Source organism: Bombina bombina, chromosome 5 (genome assembly GCF_027579735.1).
Source record: "Bombina bombina isolate aBomBom1 chromosome 5, aBomBom1.pri, whole genome shotgun sequence".
Classification (NCBI taxonomy): Eukaryota; Metazoa; Chordata; class Amphibia; order Anura; family Bombinatoridae; genus Bombina; species Bombina bombina.
Window position 1 is genome coordinate 1,048,488,347 of NC_069503.1, and position 14,883 is coordinate 1,048,503,229.

Sequence of the window (14,883 nt, forward strand, 5' to 3'; positions counted from 1 at the left end):
AGAGGGATATAACACATTTCTGAAGCAAAAAGTCTATATATGCAGAGAGGGAGTCAGTGAGGCTCCCAATCCCTGCAATAATGGGTCGACCTTGGGGTTTGAGTGGATCTTTATGGATATTGGGGAGGTGGTAATAGAAGGCAGTACTAGGATACTTGGGGAAACAGAACTCCATTTCATTTTTTGTTAGAATGCCCTTCTCCATTCCTGATAATAAAATATCATGCAACTTCTTTTGAAATTTCAATGTGGGGTCACCGAAAAGGATTTTGTAATATTCTTTATCATTGGCTTTGCTTATATAGTCATGTATATCTTGCAAGACTACCCCCCACCCTTGTCAGCCTGCCTAATGACAAATTGGGTGTCCCCATAAGGCTAGTTAATGCCTTCCGTTCTCCTGGACTCAAATTATTTTTATATCGTAATTTTTTAATATTATTAGATAATTTCTCCAAATCTTTGATGGCCAAATTGGAGAACATTTCAATATGGTTAGTGCTAGACTTAGGGGGCATGAAGGTGGATTTCAATTTAAGATTGGTATGGATATAGTCATCAAAAAGGTCTTCCATTAAAGTATGTGGTTCATACACAAAACAACCCTCCCTAACCTGTGAATCCATTAAATCTTTAGTAATTGGTCTAAGGGTATCATTTTTAATCTGCTTGTCAGCAAAATATTTTTAAAGTGATAATTTCCTAATGTAGCTGTTAACGTCTACAAAAATTTCATAGACGTTAAAATTATTAGAAGGACAGAAAGAAAGCCCCCTTCCTAGGACCCTAATCTCATCATCCAATAATGTGTTAGAGGACATATTAAAAATACCTTTCCTTAGTCTTCATAATTTGTCCTTTTTGCGGGAGAGGGATTTTCCTCTTGATCCCCGCTTCCGAATTGTCATTTTAACCTTTGGGGTAAAAATGCACGCTCCTATTAGGGAATCTGTGGCTTAACATAGCAATCTCTTGTTACTAATGGATCCAGACCGATAAAATTGTTGCTGAGAGCAATTGTTCAGAGAATTGGCAGATGGTACATGTGAGGCCCTATGGGCTTGATTATGATGGCTATTAAGATTGTGCATATGTGGGGTAAACTCACAATCTTGTCTTATCGGACCATAATTGCGATTGTGAGACATAGGAAGGTGTGAAACTCTTTCCTGATGGTATCTATTAGTCGGGGTAGGATTTAAGTTGTTAGATGTGTTGTGCCTATTGCCTACCACCTGCCAACCTTCGTTAGGGATGGGGTTGGAATAGGTGTTATTCCTAATGCCTGAGAGTTGTGTACCTCCATAAGGGTATGGTTTACTATTCTTATTACTATTGTAAAACGGATTAGGATTAAGTATTCAATTCTTCTGATTGAAAGTGTAAACTTGTCCCTTAGAATAATCATCATTGTCCCTATCCATCTTTTTATTCTTATTTTTAATTATTTGTTGTTGGTACTCATCAGCTTTGTCATATGTGCTAGTCCTCAAGTTTTCAAATTGAGGTAAAGATTTGTGGTTGTCCAGATCTTTATGTAGTGCATCTATTTCTACACCTACTGCATCTACAAGTGACTGTCTATGTCTGAACGGCCATGGGCACCAAGTTCGCTCCTGGTTTTGCAAATTTGTTCATGGGGCAATTCGAACAAGCTCACATATACAAATCCCCCTTCGTTGAAATCCTGGTGTTCTATGGCCGGTATATAGATGACCTCTTATTCATCTTTAGTTGAAATAATTTTTATTAATTAACTCCACATCATTTCCACCTTTCTTAGAACATACATGTACATTTCACCATTGAAATACATCAGGTAACATAACATGACATTTACTTAGCAAAAGCATCCCCGACTCTAGGGTATTCTCCTTATTTAGAGTTTGTGTAATGCACTCTTTATTTACTCTCATAAAGAGTTTGGCAGATGTACGTACTTTTCTTCTTTTCTCTTATTCATCTTTAGAGGTTCCCATTCACTCATTTTAGATTTTATTGATCATCTCAATAATAATACCTTTGGAATATCTTTTACCCACAACATCCAAAAAGATAAGATAACATTTCTGGATTTGATCATGGGGAGGGGCTGTGATGGAGCAGTGTCTTCTAAAACCTTCTTCAAAACAGTAGATTGTAACAGCTTTCTCCATTTTGAGAGTAACCACTATCAGAGTTGGAAAAATAATGTTCCATACGGCCAATTTAGAAGGATAACGAGAAACTGCTCCACATTAGCGGACTATGAAGAGCAAGCTAGGGTGATTGGAGACAGATTTTTGGAGAAGGGTTATCCTGAAGAACTTGTGAATAGCGAATTGGAGAGGGTTAGAAAGGAAGATAGAGAACTATTTTTTGAGGAAAAATAAGAAACAGGATAACTTTAAGGATGCAAATCCCCCACTTTTCATCACTAGATACAACTCCAATTACCGTGATATTAATACAATTTTGTTGAAACATTGGCCTATACTGACCAATGATCCTATACTAAAGAAAATTATTGGTCCCAAACCAAAAGTGGTCTTTAAAATAGCCCCTACTTTTTCATGGAGGACAAAAGAATTCCATGAGCATTTTGCTCATTGAGTCTATCCCTAGATCACATAGTAATGCTTTTATGACCCTGAAGAGAAGAGAATCCTTTTGGATTACCACACTACAAACACTCCAACCCAATGGTCTCAACGAGAACTTTGACATGGCAGCATTTATATGACTTTATCAGGAGCTTATTATCAGTTGCTAGTTGATATATACACACTTTCATACACACATACACATATGTTTATGTTAAATGCTCATATTTTTTGGTAGCATTAATATGATCACATTTTAGTATTAGTTTATACGCACTACTTTTTGTATACACTTTCACACATATATAGGTTAAATGTTCATATTTTTTACATTCATCTATAGATATTCCATACCCCTTACATTACCTGAGGAGTATTTGGCTATCTATTATCATTTTTGTATCGATTGCCAGAATATGGCATATCGCCTTATTTTTATCATATAAGTGAAATTCATCTATTCTGGCTTTTCAGCCAGCATATCTTTTATTGTTTGGCACTCCCCCTGTCACTCTGTTTTTGCACATGGTGTTCTCCTATAATTGCTTTTTTAGAGATTATTGAGTAGTTTTACGACACCCCTTCTGAACTTTGATCAGTTCCTGACATTATCCAACCCCCATCTTGTGTTCACATAACGACTTCTGTTTTGGGTATTCCAAGAGGATTGCTTATATTTTTTATTCTGTTGTTACCAATACTTTGTCCACTTACCTTATTATTTTTCTAGTGATTCTCATCACCAATGTGACTGTAGTTATTCTCTATTAGTGCCAGATCGATATCACATATTTTCATTAGCTCACATATTTTATTATTACCACTATTTATTCCAAATAATGTTATTGCCTATTTAGTTAGTATCGTTACCCTTTTTACATGATTTAATTTTTATTATTACCACTATATACTGCTATAGATACAGTTTGGCCATCTATAGACTATGTTATGCCGCTTTAGCCTTTTGGTTGCTTGTGTACACATAAGCAATGGCTCCCTTTCTGGAGGTGGGCTTTTGCCCTGAGGTGTGACGCAATTGCCTTTCCTCACGCTGGCCTGGTTCGCTTTGATTGGGTCTGATGATACACTTGCTACACTTTGGAATTTTTCTCTCTTGTCTCATGGAGCTGGGAGCTGATCCAGTTTGTAAGAGTGCCTAGTCTACTGGGCGGCTGAGAGGTCCCAGTTCGTCTATACTGCACCTGGAGGTGCGCTACATGTTGTAAGTGTTACCATTCATTATTACGCTGCCTATTCATACTGTACTAGGCTATGGTAGCTCTGCTTTCTAATTTTAAGGCACTACTGATACACCTGTGCCAACCTCCTGCTCAGGTGCCTAGCTTGTCTGTATACATTGAGCTGGACCACTGCACAAGTTCCAGTCTGCCCCACTAGCACCATTGGGTGCTTTCCCTTTGTGAGTACCTCCATTCATCATACTGCTTATCCCCTTGTTTGATGGTACTAAGCCAAGTTGGCGCCTCTGTGTTTTCTCTTCACTATTAAAAATACCAGCGTTATCCAAATAAACAAAAACACAATTTCCTTCTTAATATAAGTAGAGTCCACGGAATCATTCCTTACTGTTGGGAAATACTGAACCTGGCCACCAGGAGGAGGCAAAGACACCCCAGCCAAAGGCTTAAATACCTCTCCTACATCCCCCATCCCCTATTCATTCTTTGCCTTTCATCACGGGGTACTTGGAAGCTGGGTCAGTCTTGGAATAAAAAATAAGTAGAGCAAGAAGCCCACTGAGACTAAATCGGCATGAAGAGGGGGCACCCAATCCGGAACCGGATCGTGTAGGAGAAAGCTTTTGCAGGCTGTGTTGCCCTCAGATTAGGGTCTGCCTCTCTTTTTGTCCTTCCCATTATCATTCAGTGTCCTCTAGAGCTTGGGTATAAGTTTCCCAACAGTAAGGAATGATGCAGTGGACTCTCCTTATATTAAGAAGGAAAACATCAATTATGCTTACCAGTTAATTTAATTTCCTTCTGTATAAGGAGAGTCCACGACTCCCGCCTGTGTTCTCCGATGGGCAGCCCTCTAAATTATATTTTTCTTCTGGCATCATTTATACCCTGATATTTCTCCTACTTTTCCTTGTTCCCTTGGCAGAATGACTGGGGGATGGGGGAAGTATTTAAGCCTTTGGCTGGGTTGTCTTTGACTCCTTCTGGTGGCCAGATTTAGTATTTCCCAACAGTAAGGAATGATGCTGTGGACTCTCCTTATACAGAAGGAAATTAAATTATCTGGTAAGCATACTTTATGTTTTCAGAGCTGGGACTAACATTTGCACAGTTTTATTCCACTACAGGAGCTTGTGTAGGAGGCCTATCCGGATTCAGTTATTGTTTATCAAACTCTAGTATGGGAACACGAGTAGCTAGCTAGCAAATGATAATGCAAGTTCAGATACGCATCCTACATGACACTCAGAATCAGTCTTTTGTCATAGCGCGGATCATGCTATAACACACAGTCACGCATTAACCACCAAAAAAGCAAAAGATTAGACATTAAAAAAAAAACTCTTAAATTGCATTGCCAGTCCCCAGCTCAGAAACGCACTTCTCGGCTTCTGCCACCACCATTAATACTGCTGCTGTCCGTCCTTTCCCTTTCTGAGCATGTTCCTACTGAAAGTGATGGTAACCTATGGTTATGTTACTCACTGTATGCTCCGCCTACTACGGCTACGCCCTTGCACACGGGCCTGACACACTCTTTACAGGCTTTATCAAAGTTTACACTGAGGCTCTAAGCAATTTGTGCTGCATTATGGCTTGCTTGTCATCAAACTCGCCTCTGCGTGCCAGCTGCTATAGGTTCGCGATCAATGGGTTAAAACATCAAAATGGAGCATGCAATTTTTTTCACTATAATGGTCCTTTAAGAAATATTAATAATAATATAGAAATTAGAGTAAATTCACAGTTTTTGAGACATCTAGTTGCTTCTAGTTATTGATAGTAAAATGCAAACCTCCTTATATTAGTCTATTGAAAAGATTTTCATATGTGTCATTTTTATTTTACAAATCTGATTACAGCTACATGTTTTTCATAAGTATTATAATAAGGAAGTGCTTATTACCACTTTTAAACAGAAAACAAAATAATACGGATACATCCACAATGACACATTTATTGCATTTTTTCGCCTCAAGAATTTTATTAAGAGGCAGCACCTTCAAACGCGTGAATAGGAAATTTCCCTTCTTTTGTCTGCTATTGGTGCACGGTTATGGGTTGAGGATTTTATGTCTGTTTACATTTTCAAGAATTTTAGCAAGGCATAGTTTGAAAAAAACCTATTTAATAAACTAATATACAACAATTGTTACTTGTGGCAATGTAATTTTCTTAACAGATTTCTGTTTCCAACACTGCAGACATAACAATAATTATATATGGTAGCAGGCATAAGCCTAAATGTTTTGTTCTGACAGGACTATTTAGATCCAAACTGTTTACAACATGAACAAAATTGAACAAACTTTATTACAGCAACACATGACACATGCCATTGTAAGATTATGTACAAAATGTGTTGCTAGCAAAATATAATTTAGCTTTCATTTCTTTTCACTTTAATAAAAAAAAAGTCTTAACACATTCCTGACAGTAGTTGCTAGGTTGCAAAAATAAATAGAGTTTCAGCCTATAGGTAAAATCTATGGCCATTCAAGCAATGTTTTAACTCCTTTTTTCTGCAAGTAATTTAAACCTTTGTCTGACAAAAGCAAAAATAAAATGTTTTTTAGTCTATAGGCTGCAAGTTAAATACACAAAACAGTACTACTATGGGCTCTATTTATCATCATAATTCTCCTACTTTTGCGCCTTTAATTACGCAGTCGGATTTATTCTCCGATTTATCAACTTAATTTACACCCAAAAATGATCACATATGACCACAAAATTCTCCCACTTCTCTCTCGCCAAGGCACAGAGGTGCGCCACATACAGCGTAAAAATGCTGTATTTCGGACATATTTAGAGAAATACTCCTAAGTAATCGTCGAAATTCATATTTATCATTATTTAGCGCCAAAGGAGAACCTAAAATTCTCCTATAAAGCCGACTGTGAAAGTACTCCATAACCATTGTGGAGAACATTGAATTTACTCCTTTATTTTCTTCAGAGAATATGGAGTTCGTTTTAATTTTAGCTGCTATTTCCTCAGAACGGTCCCATGAAAATCGTCAAAATGATGGAAATATGCATTTACGTAGACGCCAAAGAGTTCCAAGATTGTTTCTGCCCCGTTGTGGACTTGAGGCATTGGCCTCTATTAATGAAAGGTCTTGTGGACCTGATCCGACAGTGCGGATCAGGTCCGCCAGACCTCGCTGATTACGGAGAGCAATACGCTCTCCGTATTCAGCATTGCACCTGCAGCTCACAAGAGCTGCTGGTGCAATGCCGCCCCCTGCCGCCAGCAGGGAGGTCTCAATCAACCCGATCATATTCGATCGGGTTGAATTGCGGCGATTCAGGCTGAGCAGGCGGACAGGGTTATGGAGCAGCGGTCTTTAGACGGCTGCTTCATAACTGCTGTTTCTGGCGAGTCTTGATAGATAGGCCCCATTATCTGATAAAGAAATTAAGCTCAAATTTCGGCTTAATCGTGAGAGCATACTAAATCTTTATTCCCTGATTAAAAATGACATTGATCCCAGAAAGACAGCAATATCAGAACAATGTAAGATAGTTAACAAAAGGGAGATTTGATTATCTATTGCAAAAGTCTGCAAGTGTTGAGAGTCAAAGGTATTAATATGTAAAAACCACCAAAAATGTTTCATTCATAAGCTTTATTAACAATGGGAAAAGTGGTATTTAACAATATTTTAAAAATATTAATGATGCTGAAAGTCTTGGTTTTCAATATAAAGGTAATACAAATCTGGATTTGACAGGGCAAAGGTTAATAGAAACAATAAGATTTAAATGTATTAAAGATGAATTAAACCGATATAGTCATAATTCCAAGCTGTTAGAATGATAAATAAGGTGCATTCTAAAAAATGATGGCGAGATTTATCATTAATCCGCCGCATCTCGACCATGGAAATCGGCATTAAAATACTACCGGTTTAATGATAAATATTGGCGCACCTGCGCACAATTATCAAATTTGCTTAATTCTCATTTTATTCTTTGTTGAAGGGATACCTAGGTTTGTGTCTGGTGCAGTACATGGCAGGACAAATTGCTGCCATCTAGTGCTCTTGCAAATGTATAACATTTGTGTAAAAAAACTGCCATATACTGCTCAAGATTTGTGCACATTACTGAGCTTACGTCCCTGCTTTTTAACAAAAGATACCAAGAGATCTATATAGCCAGCATGGTTTGGTTTCTCTGCTAGTGACAACCCTAGCTATGGACATCCCTTGTTTCCTATGCTATTAGGGTGAGCTGTCTAATTGAAAAAGCGTCTCCATTTCTAATGTAGTAGTAATATTTGCTGTCTGTAACCCATATTTTTGATAACCTCAATAAAAATAAATAAATAAAAAAATAATACATAAAAGATACCAAGAGAACAACTAAATTGTGATAATAGAAATAAATTAGAACGTTGTTTAAAATTGTTTGCTCTGACTGAATCCGGAATGAAAATGTTTGAGTTTCATGTCCCTTTAAATGATTTAATGCCGCTTGTTTCCAGTTACACAGTAACATATACACAGCTTTGCTTTTAACACCTTCCTGACAGTAACACACACAAAGCTTTGATAAAACCAGTATGTAGGTGTACTGATTTAGCCCAATGTATGCCACAGAAAAGTAATGTAAAGGGGTAGGTAAAAATTATACATCAATAATCAATGTATGTCATTTAAAGAAACATTTAAATGAATTTCTGTTATTAAATTTACTTTGTTCTCTTGGTATCCTATACTGAAAAGAATATGTACATATCCTCAGAAATAACAGTGCACTAGTGGGAGCTAGCTGGTGATTGGTCGCAACACACATTTGTCACTTGTCACTGACTCAACATGTGTTCAGCTTTGCAGGAGTTAAACATTGTTATTGTTATTGCTTTGTATTTAACATATTCAAACATTTACCTTTTGCTCTTTTGTTTCCCATTAACCCTATTTGTGACAGCAATAGATAATACATTTTGCCAGTAAGTCCCCCTACAGTTTAGCACCATTGCAAGATGAACAGTGTCACAAACAATGACACTGCACATCATGAAAAAGGTAAAAATAATACCACACACATATGTGTAGACATAGTGGACCGTAAAATCACAGTTGCTGCCAGCAATTCTTTAATTACCCTACATACAGATTTGTAGATACACTGCCTAATCTTTTCCAGTTTATTTAATCCATGTATTATATATGACCATTTAAGTGAGTGTTACAAACAAAAACAAAAAACTGTTAATGTCTGTTTTAGCTTTTAAAACACCCCCCATGTAGGGTTGCCACATCGGCCATGTTTTCCTGGAGACTTATGAGTTACACATGCTCTAGGGTTTTAGTTGTCACATGGGGGTAGGGTTGCCACATCGGCCATGTTTTCCTGGAGACTTATGAGTTACACATGCTGTAGGGTTTGAAGGGAGGAACATGTATTGTGCTGTTCATCAGCACTATTCATGTGATGTCCAGAGGCACAATACATGTTCTGCCCTGCTTACCCTGCAGCATGTGTAACTCATATGTGTCCAGGAAAACATGGCTGAGGTGGCAACCCTACCCCCATGTGACAACTAAAATGAATAGTTAGCTACTGATTGGTAAGTATACTCTCCTCGCTATTTTGTTTCAGAAGCAAGTTAGTGCTCACTGCGCAACATACACCAATCAGCACTCTTGTCAGAGCAGAGATTGGTACTGTGCATGTGCATGTCCACTTGCTGTCAACCTTGTCTTAATATAATTTTTTACATTTAAAGGGACAGACTACTCAAGATTGGTTATTGTTTAAAAAAAGATAGATAATCCCTTTATTACCCATTCCCCAGTTTTGTATTACAAACATGGTTATATTAATATACTTTTTTACCTCTGTGATTACCTTATATATATTCTAAGTCTCTACAGACTGCCCCCTTTTCTCAGACTTGCATTTCAGCCAATCAGGGCTGACTCATAAATAACTTCACAGGATTTAACACAATGTTAACTATATGGCACACATGAACTAGTGCTGTCTAGGTGTGAAAAACTGTCAAAATGCAGGCGACCTTCAAGGACTTAGAAATTAGCATATGAGTTTAGGATTAGTGTTCAACAAAGAATACCAAAAGAACCAAATTTGATGATACAAGTAAATTGGAAAGTTGTTTAAAATTGCATGTCCTATCTGAATCATGAAAGTTTAAGTTTGACTAGACTTTCCCTTTAATATTTCAATTTGCAGTGCATAATATGCTGTGGCTGTGGCTGTGGCATACTTTGATATGTGTAAAGTATTTAACTGTGATGAACTGTGCCATGTTTCTCCAAATGACAAATGAAATGACTAAATCATATACATTATTTAATTGTCAGCTGACTGAGTAGGTGTGAAATTTAGAAAATTCGATAATAGTAGTATACTAAAATGTTATTTAAAATTGCATGCTCTTTCTGAATTATGAAAGAAAAATATGTTTCATGTCCTGTTAATTATTTTTAGGGTTGTAGTTTAAACAAAACACTATTTGACAGACTACCTAAAAATAAATAAAAATATAAATAATATTTTATGAGTTTCAGAACAAAACAGTAAAAGTGAAAGCTCATTCTATCTATGTCAGGTATTGGGCATCAGGGATTCAGTAACATATTGCATTTAAATAGATACAGTACATAACATCTTGATGGACAATTCCATAATGGCTTTTCAATTTAATTAAAATGACAAAATATCAAAAACAATAGCACCCTGAAATTGGGAAGTTACTCTATGATTTGCTTTGTCATCCCCGCAGATGAAACGCAGTCTCGTTACACATCACTGCCAAGCAATTATTGTTTGCACATTTTTTCATATTGTTTTTCTCCCAAGATGGAATGAGATGTTTGTTTGGTATGAATCTGTGCACAAGTGACAGATGTAGCCATGTTTAACTGCCAAAACAGATTGGTTGTAATATTTATGTATGAACAAATGCATAGAGATCCTCATCATCGCAGAAACAAAACGTAAATGTACTGAAAAGTTACTGGCTTTATGCACAAACGTACACAGATTGCAGAAACAAAGCATTTAGAAACCTTGCATTATTTACCATACACTCACATATATGTATGTAAAAGATATTAAGAAGACCATCGTTTTTCTGATACAATTTGTATTCACATATCTCTCCAACAATAGTATGTTTTTGTGGTAATTCCCCCCCCCCCGCCCTTTTATTGGACATTTATAGGTAGATTACAAGTGAGCCACAAACGATTTTTCGAGGGTTTTCACGATCGTTTGCACTCCATTTTAATTGCACTCATATTGCAAGTTGAGTGAAATCATGATTGCGCTAGCACAATCGCAATTAACACTAGAATGATTACAGCGAATTCAGAGCTGTGGTTAAAGGGACACTGTACCCAATTTTTTTCTTTTGTAATTCAGAAAGAGCATGCAATTTTAAGCAACTTTCTAATTTACTCCTATTATCAATTTTTCTTCGTTCTCTTGCTATCATTATTTGAAAAAGTAGGCATCTAAGCTTTTTTTTTGTTTCAGTACTCTGGACAGCACTTTTTATTGGAGGATAGATTTATCCACCAATCAGCAAGGACAACCCAGGTTGTTCACCAAAAATGGGCCAGCATCTAAACTTACATTCTTGCATTTCAAATAAAGATACCAAGAGAATGAAGAAAATTTGATAATAGGAGTAAATTAGAAAGTTGCTTAAAATTTCATGCTCAATCTGAATAACGAAAGAAAAATTTTGGGTACAGTGTCCGTTTAACTGTTTTGCGTACCAAAAAAGTGTCACAAAACACATCAAAAATACATTTCAAAGTACAGTTACACTCTAATAAAAATTATTTTTAAAAAATAAGGGCTAAAAGAAATGAGATCTCGGGTGTTAGAAAAAAAAGCAGGCAAAGGGATTTAACATTGAGATACATACATATATATGTCTAATGATGTTTATGTATATTTTTATGTCTATACGTGTGTTTGTAATATTGTATTTATATGTATTTACAGGCATATATACACTTATCAAAACATTAAAGGTGAATAAAAACCAATTTTTTTCTTTCATTATTTAGAAAGAGCATGCAATTTTAAACAACTTTATAATTTACTTCTATTATTTAATTTGCTTCATTCTCTTGATATTCTTTGCAGGAAAGCATACCTAGATATGCTCAGTAGCTGCTGATTGGTAGATGCACATAGATGCCTCGTGTGATTGGCTCACCCATGTGCATTGATATTTCTTCAACAAAGGATATCTAAAGAATAAAGCAAATTAGATAATAAAGTAAATTGGAATGTTATTTTAAATTTTATTCTCTTCCTAAATCATGAAAGAAAATGTTTGGGTTTAGTGTCCCTTTAATATATATGTACACAGATATAGATATATCAGAAAAGAGAGAACAGCACTCCTGAGATAGAACAAAAGCTAGAATAATTTCCATGCCTGTTCATTTCAATTGGGTCTCCAAAGAGTAATGGGGGAAGCCAGATCTCTCTTCTGATATATAGACAAATATCCTATACTATAAAAGGCCAAGTGTGTTTGTCTGAAGCTGTTATGCGCAGTAGAGACAGCACGAGGACAAACACACCTGGCCTTTGCGATCCCTACCTGATCTGCGGCAGTGGTGGACGTGGCCGGGCATGACCGGGGGCGTGACCGACATGAAGGAGGCGTGACCGGACGTAAAGGCCTGTGAAGGGGGCGTGGCCGGGCGTAAAGGAGGCATGGTCGGGCGCGGTCGCTCGCAACATAAAGGGGAAGAGATAGAGAGGGGGAGAGATAAAAAGAGAGGGGAGAGAAAGAGGGGGAGGGAGGGAGAGGGAGGGAGAGAGAGGGGAGAGGGAGAGAGAGAGAGGGGGGAGGGAGAGAGAGAGAGAGGGGAGGGAGAGAGAGAGAGGGGGAGAGAGAGGGGGGAGAGAGAGCGAGCAAAAGAGAGGGGGGAGAGAGAGAGCACAAAAGAGGGTGGGAGAGAGCGCAAAACAGAGGGGGGGAGATAGAGCGCAAAAGAGAGGGGGAGAGAGAGAGCGCAAAAGAGGGGGGAGAGAGAGAGCACAAACAAGAGGGGAGAGAGCGTAAAAGAGAGGGGGGAGAGAGCGTAAAAGAGAGGGGGGAGAGAGAGCACAAAAGAGTGGGGGAGAGAGAGAGCGCAAAAGAGAGGGGCACAAAAGAGTGGGGGGGAGAGAAAGTGCAAAAGAGAGGGGGGAGAGAGAGAGCGAAAAAGAGAGGGGGAGAGAGAGCGCAAAAGAGAGGGGCGGAAAAGAGGGGGGGGGGAGAGAAAGCGCAAAAGAGAGGGGCGCAAAAGAGTGGGGGGAGAGAAAGCGCAAAAGAGAGGGGGGAGAGAGAGCGCAAAAGAGAGGGGGGAGAGAGAGCGCAAAAGAAAGGGGGAGAGAGAGAGCACAAAAGAGAGGGGGAGAGGGCGCAAAAGAGTGGGGGGAGAGAAAGCGCAAAAGAGAGGGGGAGAGAGAGAGAGCGCAAAAGAGAGGGGGGAGAGTGCAAAAGAGAGGGGGGGAGAGAGAGAGCTAAAAAGAGAGGGGGAGAGAGAGCAGAAGAGGGGGGATAAAGAGAGGGAGAGAGACAGCAAAAGAGAGGGGGGAGAGCGCAAAAGAGAGGGGGAAGAGAGAGCGCAAAAGAGAGGGGGAGAGAGAGCGCAAAAGAGAGGGGGAGAGAGCGCAAAAGAGGGGGTGAGAGAAAGAGAGCGCAAAAGAGAGGGGGAGAGAGAGCACAAAAGAGAGGAGGAGAGAGAGAGCGCAAAAGAGGGGGAGAGAAAGAGAGTGCAAAAGAGAGGGGGGAGAGAGCTCAAAAGAGAGGGGGAGAGAGAGCAGAAGGGGGGTATAAAGAGAGGTAGCGAGACAGCAAAAAGAGAGGGGGGAGAGTGCACAAAAGAGAGGGGGGAGAGCGCAAAAGAGAGGGGAGAGAGAGAGCGCAAAAGAGGGGGGGAGAGAAAGAGAGCGCAAAAGAGAGGGGGAGAGCGCAAAAGAGAGTGGGAGAGAGAGTGCAAAAGAGAGGGGGGAGAGAGCACAAAAGAGAGGGGGGAGAGCGCAAAAGAGAGAGGGGAGAGTGCAAAAGAGAGGGGAGAGAGAGAGTACAAAAGAGAGGGGGAGAGAGATAGCGCAAAAGAGAGGGGGAGAGAGAGCGCAAAAGAGAGGGGAGAGAGAGGGGGGGAGAGAGTGTAAAATAGAGGGGGAGAGAGCGCAAAAGAGAGGGGTAGAGAGAGTGCAAAAGAGAGGGGGGAGAGAGAGAGCGCAAAAGAGAGGGGGAAAGAGAGACAGCAAAAGAGAGGGGGAGAGAGAGACAGCAAAAGAGAGGGGGAGAGAGAGAGCGCAAAAGAGCGGGGGGGAGAGAAAAAGAGTGCAAAAGAGAGGGGGAGAGAGAGAGCACAAAAGAGAGGGGGAGAGAGCGCAAAAGAGAGGGGGAGAGAGAGAGTGCAAAAGGGAGGGGGGAGAGAGAGCACAAAAGAGAGGGGGAGAGCGCAAAAGAGAGGGGGGGAGAGAGAGCTCAAAAGAGAGGGGGATAGAGAGCAGAAGAGGGGGGGTAAAGAGAGGGAGAGAGACAGCAAAAGAGAGGGGGGGAGAGCGCAAAACAGAGGGGGGAGAGAGGGCAAAAGAGAGGGGGAGAGAGAGCGCAAAAGAGAGGGGGGAGAGAGAGAAAGAGAGCGCAAAAGAGAGGGGGGAGAGCGCAAAGGAGAGTGTGAGAGAGAGTGCAAAAGAGAGGGGGAGAGAGTGCAAAAGAGAGGGGGGAGAGCGCAAAAGAGAGGGGAGAGTGAGAACACAAAAGAGAGAGGGAGAGAGAGTGCAAAAGAGAGGGGGAGAGAGAGTGCAAAAGAGAGGGGAGAGAGAGGGAGAGAGAGCATAAAATAGAGGGGAGAGAGAGAGTGCAAAAGAGAGGGGGAGAGAGAGAGAGCGCAAAAGAGAGGGGGAGAGAGAACTCAAAAGAGAGGGGGAGAGAGAGAGCGCAAAAGAGAGGGGGAGAGAGCACAAAAGAGAGGTAGGAGAGAGAGATAGCACAAAAGGGAGGGGGATAGAAGGAGCACAAAAGAGAGGGGGGAGAGCTCAAAAGAGAGTGGGGAGAGAGAGCTCAAAAAAGAGGGGGAGAGAGAGCCGAAGAGGGGG